This window comes from Oncorhynchus mykiss, unplaced genomic scaffold (assembly GCF_013265735.2).
Source record: "Oncorhynchus mykiss isolate Arlee unplaced genomic scaffold, USDA_OmykA_1.1 un_scaffold_781, whole genome shotgun sequence".
NCBI lineage: Eukaryota > Metazoa > Chordata > Actinopteri > Salmoniformes > Salmonidae > Oncorhynchus > Oncorhynchus mykiss.
The window spans coordinates 34,205-50,761 of record NW_023494228.1 but is presented as its reverse complement, the minus strand read 5'-3'; the positions used below and the strand labels follow the sequence as shown (position 1 = coordinate 50,761).

Sequence of the window (16,557 nt, the reverse complement as noted above, 5' to 3'; positions counted from 1 at the left end):
TTTAGTTATTTCCTCCTTAGTTCAAAACATTTTGAATATTGTTGAATTTCGGTTAAAGTCTGGATTCCGTGATTCCGTATTATATAGGCCCCTAGTCCATGTTGTCATAAGTGTGAACATAGGACCCCCCCCCCCCCCCCCCCCCACAAGAGTGAAATATATGGGCTGGAAAGGAAATGTAAGCAAGGTTTGAGCTTTGTCAGTGTGTCACAACGTGGACATTTCTCTGTCTCCCGATGAATGAGCGGCACATTGACTTTATATAGTGTACCAAGAGGGTTCCCTTCGCTTACGGCCATACCAGCCTGAATACGCCCGATCTCGTCCGATCTCGGAAGCTAAGCAGGGTCGGGCCTGGTTAGTACTTGGATGGGAGACCGCCTGGGAATACCAGGTGCTGTAAGCTTTTTGCTCCAGTAGAGGGTACTCTTGTGTCATGCGTGGAGCAACTGCCTTTTATTTATCGCCCTAATAATGTTGTGTCTTTTTATTGGACTACATGCAGTTTGTTAGTGCTGCCCTGCCCTGATCAAATCCAATCATGGACAGTGCGTTTCCCTCGAAATGTAGGCACTACATTCAGCATTTGTTTTTAGACTGTCAATGTCTGTCGTCCATTAGGGCCCTGTAAAATCCCTTCAATGTTTTGCCTGACCCCCCCCCCAAAAAAAAATTCCCCCTCTCCTCCGTTTACATTTCCCGGTTTACCGTTTATCCCTGCTTCTCCAGGTTTGCGCTCTCAAAAGCACACCTTTTTAATCGAAATATAACACGATTGGATGTTCTATGTCCACGACAACATTTAAAACCCTAGCAGGAGACCACTTTTGAGGTCTTGGAAAAATTGAAGACATATCGATTTTGGGGTGTAGTTACCCTTTAAACGCAAGCGTGCGCCAGGAAGAGACCTTGGTTTGGTTAAGCGGGTGTTTGCTGTAGCGCTCATGTGATTGCGGAGTTTGCAAAACAAATGGCCACTGGATTGATGCAAATAATGATGATATAATTCTGCCAAGCTGGCATAGGCTACTTTGCAGTTAACATTTCATTGAGAAGGTTTTGTGGGAAGCCTTTCCTTCTCTACCAGAAGAAGGTAATCATTAGCCTCAACGCTAACGGCTACACAAAGTGTAGACCTGCGCGCGCTCCGCAACGCATGCGCACAGAAACTGGGCATTCCTGTGCTGTTTCTGAAAGTTGCGTGGAAATACGAATCACTGATGCATTTTGTTGATGTCTAATGATTCTCTTGGGCAAATGAATGCATTTTCTAACAAGTTGAAAGGATTTAGTTGATTTCCTCCTTAGTTCAAAACATTTTTGAATATTGTTGAATTTCGGTTTAAAGTCTGGATTCCGTGATTCCGTATTATATAGGGCCCTAGTCCATGAAGTTGTCATAAGTGTGAACATAGGATATGCCCTCCCCCCCCCCCCCCCCCACAAAGAGTGAAATATATGGGCTGGAAAAGGAAATGTAAGCAAGGTTTGAGCTTTGTCAGTGTGTCACAACGTGGACATTTCTCTGTCTCCCGATGAATGAGCGGCACAATTGACTTATATAGTGTACCAAGAGGGTTCCCTTCGCTTACGGCCATACCAGCCTGAATACGCCCGATCTCGTCCGATCTCGGAAGCTAAGCAGGGTCGGGCCTGGTTAGTACTTGGATGGGAGAACCGCCTGGGAATACCAGGTGCTGTAAGCTTTTTGCTCCAGTAGAGGGTGAGCTCTTGTGTCATGCGTGGAGCAACTGCCTTTTATTTATCGCCCTAATAATGTTGTGTCTTTTATTGGACTACATGCAGTTTGTTAGTGCTGCCCTGCCCTGATCAAATCCAATCATGGACAGTGCGTTTCCCTCGAAATGTAGGCACTACATTCAGCATTTGTTTTTAGACTGTCAATGTCTGTCGTCCATTAGGGCCCTGTAAAATCCCTTCAATGTTTTGCCTGACCCCCCCCCCCCAAAAAAATTCCCCCTCTCCTCCGTTTACATTTTCCCGTTTACCGTTTATATCCTGCTTCTCCAGGTTTGCGCTCTCAAAAGCACACCTTTTTAATCGAAATATAACACGATTGGATGTTCTATGTCCACGACAACATTTAAAACCCTAGCAGGAGACCACTTTTGAGGTCTTGGAAAAATTGAAGACATATCGATTTTGGGGTGTAGTTACCCTTTAAACGCAAGCGTGCGCCAGGAAGAGACCTTTGTTTGGTTAAGCGGTGTTGCTGTAGCGCTCATGTGATTGCGGAGTTTGCAAAACAAATGGCCACTGGATTGATGCAAATAATGATGATATAATTCTGCCAAGCTGGCATAGGCTACTTTGCAGTTAACATTTCATTGAGAAGGTTTTTGTGGGAAGCCTTTCCTTCTCTACCAGAAGAAGGTAAATCATTAGCCTCAACGCTAACGGCTACACAAAGTGTAGACCTGCGCGCGCTCCGCACGCATGCGCACAGAAACTGGGCAGTCCTGTGCTGTTTCTGAAAGTTGCGTGGAAAATACGAATCACTGATGCATTTTGTTGATGTCTAATGATTCTCTTGGGCAAATGAATGCATTTTCTAACAAGTTGAAAGGATTTAGTTGATTCCTCCTTAGTTCAAAACATTTTTGAATATTGTTGAATTTCGGTTTAAAGTCTGGATTCCGTGATTCCGTATTATATAGGGCCCTAGTCCATGAAGTTGTCATAAGTGTGAACATAGGATATGCCCTCCCCCCCCCCCCCCCCCCACAAGAGTGAAATATATGGGCTGGAAAAGGAAATGTAAGCAAGGTTTGAGCTTTGTCAGTGTGTCACAACGTGGACATTTCTCTGTCTCCCGATGAATGAGCGGCACATTGACTTTAATATAGTGTACCAAGAGGGTTCCCTTCGCTTACGGCCATACCAGCCTGAATACGCCCGATCTCGTCCGATCTCGGAAGGCTAAGCAGGGTCGGGCCTGGTTAGTACTTGGATGGGAGGACCGCCTGGGAATACCAGGTGCTGTAAGCTTTTTGCTCCGTAGAGGGTACTCTTGTGTCATGCGTGGAGCAACTGCCTTTATTTATCGCCCTAATAATGTTGTGTCTTTTATTGGACTACATGCAGTTTGTTAGTGCTGCCCTGCCCTGATCAAATCCAATCATGGACAGTGCGTTTCCCTCGAAATGTAGGCACTACATTCAGCATTTGTTTTTAGACTGTCAATGTCTGTCGTCCATTAGGGCCCTGTAAAATCCCTTCAATGTTTTGCCTGACCCCCCCCCCCAAAAAAAAATTCCCCCTCTCCTCCGTTTACATTTCCCGTTTACCGTTTATCCCTGCTTCTCCAGGTTTGCGCTCTCAAAAGCACACCTTTTAATCGAAATATAACACGATTGGATGTTCTATGTCCACGACAACATTTAAAACCCTAGCAGGAGGACCACTTTTGAGGTCTTGGAAAAATTGAAGACATATCGATTTTGGGTGTAGTTACCCTTTAAACGCAAGCGTGCGCCAGGAAGAGACCTTTGTTTGGTTAAGCGGTGTTGCTGTAGCGCTCATGTGATTGCGGAGTTTGCAAAACAAATGGCACTGGATTGATGCAAATAATGATGATATAATTCTGCCAAGCTGGCATAGGCTACTTTGCAGTTAACATTTCATTGAGAAGGTTTTTGTGGGAAGCCTTTCCTTCTCTACCAGAAGAAGGTAATCATTAGCCTCAACGCTAACGGCTACACAAAGTGTAGACCTGCGCGCGCTCCGCACGCATGCGCACAGAAACTGGGCAGTCCTGTGCTGTTTCTGAAAGTTGCGTGGAAATACGAATCACTGATGCATTTTGTTGATGTCTAATGATTCTCTTGGGCAAATGAATGCATTTTCTAACAAGTTGAAAGGATTTAGTTGATTTCCTCCTTAGTTCAAAACATTTTGAATATTGTTGAATTTCGGTTTAAAGTCTGGATTCCGTGATTCCGTATTATATAGGGGCCCTAGTCCATGAAGTTGTCATAAGTGTGAACATAGGATATGCCCTCCCCCCCCCCCCCCCCACAAGAGTGAAATATATGGGCTGGAAAGGAAATGTAAGCAAGGTTTGAGCTTTGTCAGGGTGTCACAACGTGGACATTTCTCTGTCTCCCGATGAATGAGCGGCACATTGACTTTATATAGTGTACCAAGAGGGTTCCCTTCGCTTACGGCCATACCAGCCTGAATACGCCCGATCTCGTCGATCTCGGAAGCTAAGCAGGGTCGGGCCTGGTTAGTACTTGGATGGGAGACCGCCTGGGAATACCAGGTGCTGTAAGCTTTTGCTCCAGTAGAGGGTACTCTTGTGTCATGCGTGGAGCAACTGCCTTTTATTTATCGCCCTAATAATGTTGTGTCTTTTTATTGGACTACATGCAGTTTGTTAGTGCTGCCCTGCCCTGATCAAATCCAATCATGGACAGTGCGTTTCCCTCGAAATGTAGGCACTACATTCAGCATTTGTTTTTAGACTGTCAATGTCTGTCGTCCATTAGGGCCCTGTAAAATCCCTTCAATGTTTTGCCTGACCCCCCCCCAAAAAAAAAATTCCCCCTCTCCTCCGTTTACATTTCCCGGTTTACCGTTTATCCCTGCTTCTCCAGGTTTGCGCTCTCAAAAGCACACCTTTTTAATCGAAATATAACACGATTGGATGTTCTATGTCCACGACAACATTTAAAACCCTAGCAGGAGACCACTTTTGAGGTCTTGGAAAAATTGAAGACATATCGATTTTGGGGTGTAGTTACCCTTTAAACGCAAGCGTGCGCCAGGAAGAGACCTTTGTTTGGTTAAGCGGTGTTGCTGTAGCGCTCATGTGATTGCGGAGTTTGCAAAACAAATGGCCACTGGATTGATGCAAATAATGATGATATAATTCTGCCAGCTGGCATAGGCTACTTTGCAGTTAACATTTCATTGAGAAGGTTTTTGTGGGAAGCCTTTCCTTCTCTACCAGAAGAAGGTAATCATTAGCCTCAACGCTAACGGCTACACAAAGTGTAGACCTGCGCGCGCTCCGCACGCATGCGCACAGAAACTGGCAGTCCTGTGCTGTTTCTGAAAGTTGCGTGGAAATACGAATCACTGATGCATTTTGTTGATGTCTAATGATTCTCTTGGGCAAAATGAATGCATTTTCTAACAAGTTGAAAGGATTTAGTTGATTTCCTCCTTAGTTCAAAACATTTTTGAATATTGTTGAATTTCGGTTTAAAGTCTGGATTCCGTGATTCCGTATTATATAGGGCCCTAGTCCATGAAGTTGTCATAAGTGTGAACATAGGATATGCCCTCCCCCCCCCCCCCCCCCACAAGAGTGAAATATATGGGCTGGAAAGGAAATGTAAGCAAGGTTTGAGCTTTGTCAGTGTGTCACAACGTGGACATTTCTCTGTCTCCCGATGAATGAGCGGCACATTGACTTTATATAGTGTACCAAGAGGGTTCCCTTCGCTACGGCCATACCAGCCTGAATACGCCCGATCTCGTCCGATCTCGGAAGCTAAGCAGGGTCGGGCCTGGTTTAGTACTTGGATGGGAGACCGCCTGGGAATACCAGGTGCTGTAAGCTTTTTGCTCCAGTAGAGGGTAGCTCTTGTGTCATGCGTGGAGCAACTGCCTTTTATTATCGCCCTAATAATGTTGTGTCTTTTTATTGGACTACATGCAGTTTGTTAGTGCTGCCCTGCCCTGATCAAATCCAATCATGGACATTGCGTTTCCCTCGAAATGTAGGCACTACATTCAGCATTTGTTTTAGACTGTCAATGTCTGTCGTCCATTAGGGCCCTGTAAAATCCCTTCAATGTTTTGCCTGACCCCCCCCCCCAAAAAAAAATCCCCCTCTCCTCCGTTTACATTCCCGGTTTACCGTTTATCCCTGCTTCTCCAGGTTTGCGCTCTCAAAAGCACACCTTTTTAATCGAAATATAACACGATTGGATGTTCTATGTCCACGACAACATTTAAAACCCTAGCAGGAGACCACTTTTGAGGTCTTGGAAAAATTGAAGACATATCGATTTTGGGGTGTAGTTACCCTTTAAACGCAAGCGTGCGCCAGGAAGAGACCTTTGTTTGGTTAAGCGGTGTTGCTGTAGCGCTCATGTGATTGCGGAGTTTGCAAAACAAATGGCCACTGGATTGATGCAAATAATGATGATATAATTCTGCCAAGCTGGCATAGGCTACTTTGCAGTTAACATTTCATTGAGAAGGTTTTTGTGGGAAGCCTTTCCTTCTCTACCAGAAGAAGGTAATCATTAGCCTCAACGCTAACGGCTACACAAAGTGTAGACCTGCGCGCGCTCCGCACGCATGCGCACAGAAACTGGGCAGTCCTGTGCTGTTTCTGAAAGTTGCGTGGAAATTACGAATCACTGATGCATTTTGTTGATGTCTAATGATTCTCTTGGGCAAATGAATGCATTTTCTAACAAGTTGAAAGGATTTAGTTGATTTCCTCCTTAGTTCAAAACATTTTTGAATATTGTTGAATTTCGGTTTAAAGTCTGGATTCCGTGATTCCCGTATTATATAGGGCCCTAGTCCATGAAGTTGTCATAAGTGTGAACATAGGATATGCCCTCCCCCCCCCCCCCCCCCACAAGAGTGAAATATATGGGCTGGAAAGGAAATGTAAGCAAGGTTTGAGCTTTGTCAGTGTGTCACAACGTGGACATTTCTCTGTCTCCCGATGAATGAGCGGCACATTGACTTTATATAGTGTACCAAGAGGGTTCCCTTCGCTTACGGCCATACCAGCCTGAATACGCCCGATCTCGTCCGATCTCGGAAGCTAAGCAGGGTCGGGCCTGGTTAGTACTTGGATGGGAGACCGCCTGGGAATACCAGGTGCTGTAAGCTTTTTGCTCCAGTAGAGGGTGGAGCTCTTGTGTCATGCGTGGAGCAACTGCCTTTTATTTATCGCCCTAATAATGTTGTGTCTTTTTATTGGACTACATGCAGTTTGTTAGTGCTGCCCTGCCCTGATCAAATCCAATCATGGACAGTGCGTTTCCCTCGAAATGTAGGCACTACATTCAGCATTTGTTTTTAGACTGTCAATGTCTGTCGTCCATTAGGGCCCTGTAAAATCCTTCAATGTTTTGCCTGACCCCCCCCCCCCCAAAAAAATTCCCCCTCTCCTCCGTTTACATTTCCCGGTTTACCGTTTATCCCTGCTTCTCCAGGTTTGCGCTCTCAAAAGCACACCTTTTTAATCGAAATATAACACGATTGGATGTTCTATGTCCACGACAACATTTAAAACCCTAGCAGGAGACCACTTTGAGGTCTTGGAAAAATTGAAGACATATCGATTTTGGGGTGTAGTTACCCTTTAAACGCAAGCGTGCGCCAGGAAGAGACCTTTGTTTGGTTAAGCGGTGTTGCTGTAGCGCTCATGTGATTGCGGAGTTTGCAAAACAATGGCCACTGGATTGATGCAAATAATGATGATATAATTCTGCCAAGCTGCATAGGCTACTTTGCAGTTAACATTTCATTGAGAAGGTTTTTGTGGGAAGCCTTTCCTTCTCTACCAGAAGAAGGTAATCATTAGCCTCAACGCTAACGGCTACACAAAGTGTAGACCTGCGCGCGCTCCGCACGCATGCGCACAGAAACTGGGCAGTCCTGTGCTGTTTCTGAAAGTTGCGTGGAAATACGAATCACTGATGCATTTTGTTGATGTCTAATGATTCTCTTGGGCAAATGAATGCATTTTCTAACAAGTTGAAAGGATTTAGTTGATTTCCTCCTTAGTTCAAAACATTTTTGAATATTGTTGAATTTCGGTTTAAAGTCTGGATTCCGTGATTCCGTATTATATAGGGCCCTAGTCCATGAAGTTGTCATAAGTGTGAACATAGGATATGCCCCCCCCCCCCCCCCCCCCACAAGAGTGAAATATATGGGCTGGAAAGGAAATGTAAGCAAGGTTTGAGCTTTGTCAGTGTGTCACAACGTGGACATTTCTCTGTCTCCCGATGAATGAGCGGCACATTGACTTTATATAGTGTACCAGAGGGTTCCCTTCGCTTACGGCCATACCAGCCTGAATACGCCCGATCTCGTCCGATCTCGGAAGCTAAGCAGGGTCGGGCCTGGTTAGTACTTGGATGGGAGACCGCCTGGGAATACCAGGTGCTGTAAGCTTTTTGCTCCAGTAGAGGGTGGAGCTCTTGTGTCATGCGTGGAGCAACTGCCTTTTATTTATCGCCCTAATAATGTTGTGTCTTTTTATTGGACTACATGCAGTTTGTTAGTGCTGCCCTGCCCTGATCAAATCCAATCATGGACAGTGCGTTTCCCTCGAAATGTAGGCACTACATTCAGCATTTGTTTTTAGACTGTCATGTCTGTCGTCCATTAGGGCCCTTGTAAAATCCCTTCAATGTTTTGCCTGACCCCCCCCCCCCAAAAAAAATTCCCCCTCTCCTCCGTTTACATTTCCCGTTTACCGTTTATCCCTGCTTCTCCAGGTTTGCGCTCTCAAAAGCACACCTTTTTAATCGAAATATAACACGATTGGATGTTCTATGTCCACGACAACATTTAAAACCCTAGCAGGAGACCCACTTTGAGGTCTTGGAAAAATTGAAGACATATCGATTTTGGGGTGTAGTTACCCTTTAAACGCAAGCGTGCGCCAGGAAGAGACCTTTGTTTGGTTAAGCGGTGTTGCTGTAGCGCTCATGTGATTGCGGAGTTTGCAAAACAAATGGCCACTGGATTGATGCAAATAATGATGATATAATTCTGCCAAGCTGGCATAGGCTACTTTGCAGTTAACATTTCATTGAGAAGGTTTTTGTGGGAAGCCTTTCCTTCTCTACCAGAAGAAGGTAATCATTAGCCTCAACGCTAACGGCTACACAAAGTGTAGACCTGCGCGCGCTCCGCACGCATGCGCACAGAAACTGGGCAGTCCTGTGCTGTTTCTGAAAGTTGCGTGGAAATACGAATCACTGATGCATTTTGTTGATGTCTAATGATTCTCTTGGGCAAATGAATGCATTTTCTAACAAGTTGAAAGGATTTAGTTGATTTCCTCCTTAGTTCAAAACATTTTTGAATATTGTTGAATTTCGTTTAAAGTCTGGATTCCGTGATTCCGTATTATATAGGGCCCTAGTCCATGAAGTTGTCATAAGTGTGAACATAGGATATGCCCCCCCCCCCCCCCCCCCCACAAGAGTGAAATATATGGGCTGGAAAGGAAATGTAAGCAAGGTTTGAGCTTTGTCAGTGTGTCACAACGTGGACATTTCTCTGTCTCCCGATGAATGAGCGGCACATTGACTTTATATAGTGTACCAAGAGGGTTCCCTTCGCTTACCGGCCATACCAGCCTGAATACGCCCGATCTCGTCCGATCTCGGAAGCTAAGCAGGGTCGGGCCTGGTTAGTACTTGGATGGGAGACCGCCTGGGAATACCAGGTGCTGTAAGCTTTTTGCTCCAGTAGAGGTAGGAGCTCTTGTGTCATGCGTGGAGCAACTGCCTTTTATTTATCGCCCTAAATATGTTGTGTCTTTTATTGGACTACATGCAGTTTGTTAGTGCTGCCCTGCCCTGATCAAATCCAATCATGGACAGTGGCGTTTCCCTCGAAATGTAGGCACTACATTCAGCATTTGTTTTTAGACTGTCAATGTCTGTCGTCCATTAGGGCCCTGTAAAATCCCTTCAATGTTTTGCCTGACCCCCCCCCCAAAAAAAAATTCCCCCTCTCCTCCGTTTACATTTCCCGGTTTACCGTTTATCCCTGCTTCTCCAGGTTTGCGCTCTCAAAAGCACACCTTTTAATCGAAATATAACACGATTGGATGTTCTATGTCCACGACAACATTTAAAACCCTAGCAGGAGACCACTTTTGAGGTCTTGGAAAAATTGAAGACATATCGATTTTGGGGTGTAGTTACCCTTTAAACGCAAGCGTGCGCCAGGAAGAGACCTTTGTTTGGTTAAGCGGTGTTGCTGTAGCGCTCATGTGATTGCGGAGTTTGCAAAACAAATGGCCACTGGATTGATGCAAATAATGATGATATAATTCTGCCAAGCTGGCATAGGCTACTTTGCAGTTAACATTTCATTGAGAAGGTTTTTGTGGGAAGCCTTTCCTTCTCTACCAGAAGAAGGTAATCATTAGCCTCAACGCTAACGGCTACACAAAGTGTAGACCTGCGCGCGCTCCGCACGCATGCGCACAGAAACTGGGCAGTCCTGTGCTGTTTCTGAAAGTTGCGTGGAAATACGAATCACTGATGCATTTTGTTGATGTCTAATGATTCTCTTGGGCAAATGAATGCATTTTCTAACAAGTTGAAAGGATTTAGTTGATTTCCTCCTTAGTTCAAAACATTTTTGAATATTGTTGAATTTCGGTTTAAAGTCTGGATTCCGTGATTCCGTATTATATAGGGCCCTAGTCCATGAAGTTGTCATAAGTGTGAAACATAGGATATGCCCCCCCCCCCCCCCCCCCCACAAGAGTGAAATATATGGGCTGGAAAGGAAATGTAAGCAAGGTTTGAGCTTTGCCAGTGTGTCACAACGTGGACATTTCTCTGTCTCCCGATGAATGAGCGGCACATTGACTTTATATAGTGTACCAAGAGGGTTCCCTTCGCTTACGGCCATACCAGCCTGAATACGCCCGATCTCGTCCGATCTCGAAGCTAAGCAGGGTCGGGCCTGGTTAGTACTTGGATGGGAGACCGCCTGGGAATACCAGGTGCTGTAAGCTTTTTGCTCCAGTAGAGGGTGGAGCTCTTGTGTCATGCGTGGAGCAACTGCCTTTTATTTATCGCCCTAATAATGTTGTGTCTTTTTATTGGACTACATGCAGTTTGTTAGTGCTGCCCTGCCCTGATCAAATCCAATCATGGACAGTGCGTTTCCCTCGAAATGTAGGCACTACATTCAGCATTTGTTTTTAGACTGTCAATGTCTGTCGTCCATTAGGGCCCTGTAAAATCCCTTCAATGTTTTGCCTGACCCCCCCCCCCAAAAAAAATTCCCCCTCTCCTCCGTTTACATTTCCCGGTTTACCGTTTATCCCTGCTTCTCCAGGTTTGCGCTCTCAAAAGCACACCTTTTTAATCGAAATATAACACGATTGGATGTTCTATGTCCACGACAACATTTAAAACCCTAGCAGGAGACCACTTTTGAGGTCTTGGAAAAATTGAAGACATATCGATTTTGGGGTGTAGTTACCCTTTAAACGCAAGCGTGCGCCAGGAAGAGACCTTTGTTTGGTTAAGCGGTGTTGCTGTAGCGCTCATGTGATTGCGGAGTTTGCAAAACAAATGGCCACTGGATTGATGCAAATAATGATGATATAATTCTGCCAAGCTGGCATAGGCTACTTTGCAGTTAACATTTCATTGAGAAGGTTTTTGTGGGAAGCCTTTCCTTCTCTACCAGAAGAAGGTAATCATTAGCCTCAACGCTAACGGCTACACAAAGTGTAGACCTGCGCGCGCTCCGCACGCATGCGCACAGAAACTGGGCAGTCCTGTGCTGTTTCTGAAAGTTGCGTGGAAATACGAATCACTGATGCATTTTGTTGATGTCTAATGATTCTCTTGGGCAAATGAATGCATTTTCTAACAAGTTGAAAGGATTTAGTTGATTTCCTCCTTAGTTCAAAACATTTTTGAATATTGTTGAATTTCGGTTTAAAGTCTGGATTCCGTGATTTCCGTATTATATAGGGCCCTAGTCCATGAAGTTGTCATAAGTGTGAACATAGGATATGCCCCCCCCCCCCCCCCCCCACAAGAGTGAAATATATGGGCTGGAAAGGAAATGTAAGCAAGGTTTGAGCTTTGTCAGTGTGTCACAACGTGGACATTTTCTCTGTCTCCCGATGAATGAGCGGCACATTGACTTTATATAGTGTACCAAGAGGGTTCCCTTCGCTTACGGCCATACCAGCCTGAATACGCCCGATCTCGTCCGATCTCGGAAGCTAAGCAGGGTCGGGCCTGGTTAGTACTTGGATGGGAGACCGCCTGGGAATACCAGGTGCTGTAAGCTTTTTGCTCCAGTAGAGGGTACTCTTGTGTCATGCGTGGAGCAACTGCCTTTTATTTATCGCCCTAATAATGTTGTGTCTTTTTATTGGACTACATGCAGTTTGTTAGTGCTGCCCTGCCCTGATCAAATCCAATCATGGACAGTGCGTTTCCCTCGAAATGTAGGCACTACATTCAGCATTTGTTTTTAGACTGTCAATGTCTGTCGTCCATTAGGGGCCCTGTAAAATCCCTTCAATGTTTTGCCTGACCCCCCCCCCAAAAAAAAAATTCCCCCTCTCCTCCGTTTACATTTCCCGGTTTACCGTTTATCCCTGCTTCTCCAGGTTTGCGCTCTCAAAAGCACACCTTTTTAATCGAAATATAACACGATTGGATGTTCTATGTCCACGACAACATTTAAAACCCTAGCAGGAGACCACTTTTGAGGTCTTGGAAAAAATTGAAGACATATCGATTTTGGGGTGTAGTTACCCTTTAAACGCAAGCGTGCGCCAGGAAGAGACCTTTGTTTGGTTAAGCGGTGTTGCTGTAGCGCTCATGTGATTGCGGAGTTTGCAAAACAAATGGCCACTGGATTGATGCAAATAATGATGATATAATTCTGCCAAGCTGGCATAGGCTACTTTGCAGTTAACATTTCATTGAGAAGGTTTTTGTGGGAAGCCTTTCCTTCTCTACCAGAAGAAGGTAATCATTAGCCTCAACGCTAACGGCTACACAAAGTGTAGACCTGCGCGCGCTCCGCACGCATGCGCACAGAAACTGGGCAGTCCTGTGCTGTTTCTGAAAGTTGCGTGGAAATACGAATCACTGATGCATTTTGTTGATGTCTAATGATTCTCTTGGGCAAATGAATGCATTTTCTAACAAGTTGAAAGGATTTAGTTGATTTCCTCCTTAGTTCAAAACATTTTTGAATATTGTTGAATTTCGGTTTAAAGTCTGGATTCCGTGATTCCGTATTATATAGGGCCCTAGTCCATGAAGTTGTCATAAGTGTGAACATAGGATATGCCCTCCCCCCCCCCCCCCCCCACAAGAGTGAAATATATGGGCTGGAAAGGAAATGTAAGCAAGGTTTGAGCTTTGTCAGTGTGTCACAACGTGGACATTTCTCTGTCTCCCGATGAATGAGCGGCACATTGACTTTATATAGTGTACCAAGAGGGTTCCCTTCGCTTACGGCCATACCAGCCTGAATACGCCCGATCTCGTCCGATCTCGGAAGCTAAGCAGGGTCGGGCCTGGTTAGTACTTGGATGGGAGACCGCCTGGGAATACCAGGTGCTGTAAGCTTTTTGCTCCAGTAGAGGGTGGAGCTCTTGTGTCATGCGTGGAGCAACTGCCTTTTATTTATCGCCCTAATAATGTTGTGTCTTTTTATTGGACTACATGCAGTTTGTTAGTGCTGCCCTGCCCTGATCAAATCCAATCATGGACAGTGCGTTTCCCTCGAAATGTAGGCACTACATTCAGCATTTGTTTTTAGACTGTCAATGTCTGTCGTCCATTAGGGCCCTGTAAAATCCCTTCAATGTTTTGCCTGACCCCCCCCCCCCAAAAAAATTCCCCCTCTCCTCCGTTTACATTTCCCGGTTTAACCGTTTATCCCTGCTTCTCCAGGTTTGCGCTCTCAAAAGCACACCTTTTTAATCGAAATATAACACGATTGGATGTTCTATGTCCACGACAACATTTAAAACCCTAGCAGGAGACCACTTTTGAGGTCTTGGAAAAATTGAAGACATATCGATTTTGGGGTGTAGTTACCCTTTAAACGCAAGCGTGCGCCAGGAAGAGACCTTTGTTTGGTTAAGCGGTGTTGCTGTAGCGCTCATGTGATTGCGGAGTTTGCAAAACAAATGGCCACTGGATTGATGCAAATAATGATGATATAATTCTGCCAAGCTGGCATAGGCTACTTTGCAGTTAACATTTCATTGAGAAGGTTTTGTGGGAAGCCTTTCCTTCTCTACCAGAAGAAGGTAATCATTAGCCTCAACGCTAACGGCTACACAAAGTGTAGACCTGCGCGCGCTCCGCACGCATGCGCACAGAACTGGGCAGTCCTGTGCTGTTTCTGAAAGTTGCGTGGAAATACGAATCACTGATGCATTTTGTTGATGTCTAATGATTCTCTTGGGCAAATGAATGCATTTTCTAACAAGTTGAAAGGATTTAGTTGATTTCCCTCCTTAGTTCAAAACATTTTTGAATATTGTTGAATTTCGGTTTAAAGTCTGGATTCCGTGATTCCGTATTATATAGGGCCCTAGTCCATGAAGTTGTCATAAGTGTGAACATAGGATATGCCCCCCCCCCCCCCCCCACAAGAGTGAAATATATGGGCTGGAAAGGAAATGTAAGCAAGGTTTGAGCTTTGTCAGTGTGTCACAACGTGGACATTTCTCTGTCTCCCGATGAATGAGCGGCACATTGACTTTATATAGTGTACCAAGAGGGTTCCCTTCGCTTACGGCCATACCAGCCTGAATACGCCCGATCTCGTCCGATCTCGGAAGCTAAGCAGGGGTCGGGCCTGGTTAGTACTTGGATGGGAGACCGCCTGGGAATACCAGGTGCTGTAAGCTTTTTGCTCCAGTAGAGGGTGGAGCTCTTGTGTCATGCGTGGAGCAACTGCCTTTTATTTATCGCCCTAATAATGTTGTGTCTTTTTATTGGACTACATGCAGTTTGTTAGTGCTGCCCTGCCCTGATCAAATCCAATCATGGACAGTGCGTTTCCCTCGAAATGTAGGCACTACATTCAGCATTTGTTTTTAGACTGTCAATGTCTGTCGTCCATTAGGGCCCTGTAAAATCCCTTCAATGTTTTGCCTGACCCCCCCCCCCAAAAAAAATTCCCCCTCTCCTCCGTTTACATTTCCCGTTTACCGTTTATCCCTGCTTCTCCAGGTTTGCGCTCTCAAAAGCACACCTTTTTAATCGAAATATAACACGATTGGATGTTTCTATGTCCACGACAACATTTAAAACCCTAGCAGGAGACCACTTTTGAGGTCTTGGAAAAATTGAAGACATATCGATTTTGGGGTGTAGTTACCCTTTAAACGCAAGCGTGCGCCAGGAAGAGACCTTTGTTTGGTTAAGCGGTGTTGCTGTAGCGCTCATGTGATTGCGGAGTTTGCAAAACAAATGGCCACTGGATTGATGCAAATAATGATGATATAATTCTGCCAAGCTGGCATAGGCTACTTTGCAGTTAACATTTCATTGAGAGGTTTTTGTGGGAAGCCTTTCCTTCTCTACCAGAAGAAGGTAATCATTAGCCTCAACGCTAACGGCTACACAAAGTGTAGACCTGCGCGCGGCTCCGCACGCATGCGCACAGAAACTGGGCAGTCCTGTGCTGTTTCTGAAAGTTGCGTGGAAATACGAATCACTGATGCATTTTGTTGATGTCTAATGATTCTCTTGGGCAAATGAATGCATTTTCTAACAAGTTGAAAGGATTTAGTTGATTTCCTCCTTAGTTCAAAACATTTTTGAATATTGTTGAATTTCGGTTTAAAGTCTGGATTCCGTGATTCCGTATTATATAGGGCCCTAGTCCATGAAGTTGTCATAAGTGTGAACATAGGATATGCCCCCCCCCCCCCCCCCCCCACAAGAGTGAAATATATGGGCTGGAAAGGAAATGTAAGCAAGGTTTGAGCTTTGTCAGTGTGTCACAACGTGGACATTTCTCTGTCTCCCGATGAATGAGCGGCACATTGACTTTATATAGTGTACCAAGAGGGTTCCCTTCGCTTACGGCCATACCAGCCTGAATACGCCCGATCTCGTCCGATCTCGGAAGCTAAGCAGGGTCGGGCCTGGTTAGTACTTGGATGGGAGACCGCCTGGGAATACCAGGTGCTGTAAGCTTTTGCTCCAGTAGAGGGTGAGCTCTTGTGTCATGCGTGGAGCACTGCCTTTTATTTATCGCCCTAATAATGTTGTGTCTTTTTATTGGACTACATGCAGTTTGTTAGTGCTGCCCTGCCCTGATCAAATCCAATCATGGACAGTGCGTTTCCCTCGAAATGTAGGCACTACATTCAGCATTTGTTTTTAGGACTGTCAATGTCTGTCGTCCATTAGGGCCCTGTAAAATCCCTTCAATGTTTTGCCTGACCCCCCCCCCCCCAAAAAAAATTCCCCCTCTCCTCCGTTTACATTTCCCGGTTTACCGTTTATCCCTGCTTCTCCAGGTTTGCGCTCTCAAAAGCACACCTTTTTAATCGAAATATAACACGATTGGATGTTCTATGTCCACGACAACATTTAAAACCCTAGCAGGAGACCACTTTTGAGGTCTTGGAAAAATTGAAGACATATCGATTTTGGGGTGTAGTTACCCTTTAAAACGCAAGCGTGCGCCAGGAAGAGACCTTTGTTTGGTTAAGCGGTGTTGCTGTAGCGCTCATGTGATTGCGGAGTTTGCAAACAAATGGCCACTGATTGATGCAAATAATGATGATAT

At 45.2% G+C, this 16,557-nt stretch overlaps 13 non-coding genes across 13 annotated transcripts; all 13 read left to right on the top strand.

Annotated features, from left to right (window-relative positions):
* The first annotated feature begins 287 nt into the window (after positions 1-287).
* On the top strand, positions 288-406 carry LOC118962634. Its single transcript, XR_005049972.1, has one exon. It is a non-coding gene; the product is annotated as a 5S ribosomal RNA (ribosomal RNA).
* A 1,180-nt stretch (positions 407-1,586) lies between these two features.
* On the top strand, positions 1,587-1,706 carry LOC118962642. Its single transcript, XR_005049980.1, has one exon. It is a non-coding gene; the product is annotated as a 5S ribosomal RNA (ribosomal RNA).
* A 1,182-nt stretch (positions 1,707-2,888) lies between these two features.
* LOC118962646 lies at positions 2,889-3,009 on the top strand. Its single transcript, XR_005049984.1, has one exon. It is a non-coding gene; the product is annotated as a 5S ribosomal RNA (ribosomal RNA).
* A 1,170-nt stretch (positions 3,010-4,179) lies between these two features.
* LOC118962640 lies at positions 4,180-4,297 on the top strand. The gene has a single exon (XR_005049978.1). It is a non-coding gene; the product is annotated as a 5S ribosomal RNA (ribosomal RNA).
* A 1,174-nt stretch (positions 4,298-5,471) lies between these two features.
* On the top strand, positions 5,472-5,590 carry LOC118962648. The gene has a single exon (XR_005049986.1). It is a non-coding gene; the product is annotated as a 5S ribosomal RNA (ribosomal RNA).
* A 1,176-nt stretch (positions 5,591-6,766) lies between these two features.
* On the top strand, positions 6,767-6,885 carry LOC118962633. Its single transcript, XR_005049971.1, has one exon. It is a non-coding gene; the product is annotated as a 5S ribosomal RNA (ribosomal RNA).
* Positions 6,886-8,059: 1,174 nt separating this feature from the next.
* LOC118962632 lies at positions 8,060-8,178 on the top strand. Its single transcript, XR_005049970.1, has one exon. It is a non-coding gene; the product is annotated as a 5S ribosomal RNA (ribosomal RNA).
* Positions 8,179-9,355: 1,177 nt separating this feature from the next.
* LOC118962638 lies at positions 9,356-9,475 on the top strand. The gene has a single exon (XR_005049976.1). It is a non-coding gene; the product is annotated as a 5S ribosomal RNA (ribosomal RNA).
* Positions 9,476-10,653: 1,178 nt separating this feature from the next.
* LOC118962644 lies at positions 10,654-10,771 on the top strand. The gene has a single exon (XR_005049982.1). It is a non-coding gene; the product is annotated as a 5S ribosomal RNA (ribosomal RNA).
* A 1,179-nt stretch (positions 10,772-11,950) lies between these two features.
* On the top strand, positions 11,951-12,069 carry LOC118962631. Its single transcript, XR_005049969.1, has one exon. It is a non-coding gene; the product is annotated as a 5S ribosomal RNA (ribosomal RNA).
* A 1,179-nt stretch (positions 12,070-13,248) lies between these two features.
* On the top strand, positions 13,249-13,367 carry LOC118962630. The gene has a single exon (XR_005049968.1). It is a non-coding gene; the product is annotated as a 5S ribosomal RNA (ribosomal RNA).
* A 1,175-nt stretch (positions 13,368-14,542) lies between these two features.
* Positions 14,543-14,662, top strand: LOC118962639. The gene has a single exon (XR_005049977.1). It is a non-coding gene; the product is annotated as a 5S ribosomal RNA (ribosomal RNA).
* Positions 14,663-15,840: 1,178 nt separating this feature from the next.
* LOC118962629 lies at positions 15,841-15,959 on the top strand. The gene has a single exon (XR_005049967.1). It is a non-coding gene; the product is annotated as a 5S ribosomal RNA (ribosomal RNA).
* Positions 15,960-16,557: the final 598 nt, after the last annotated feature.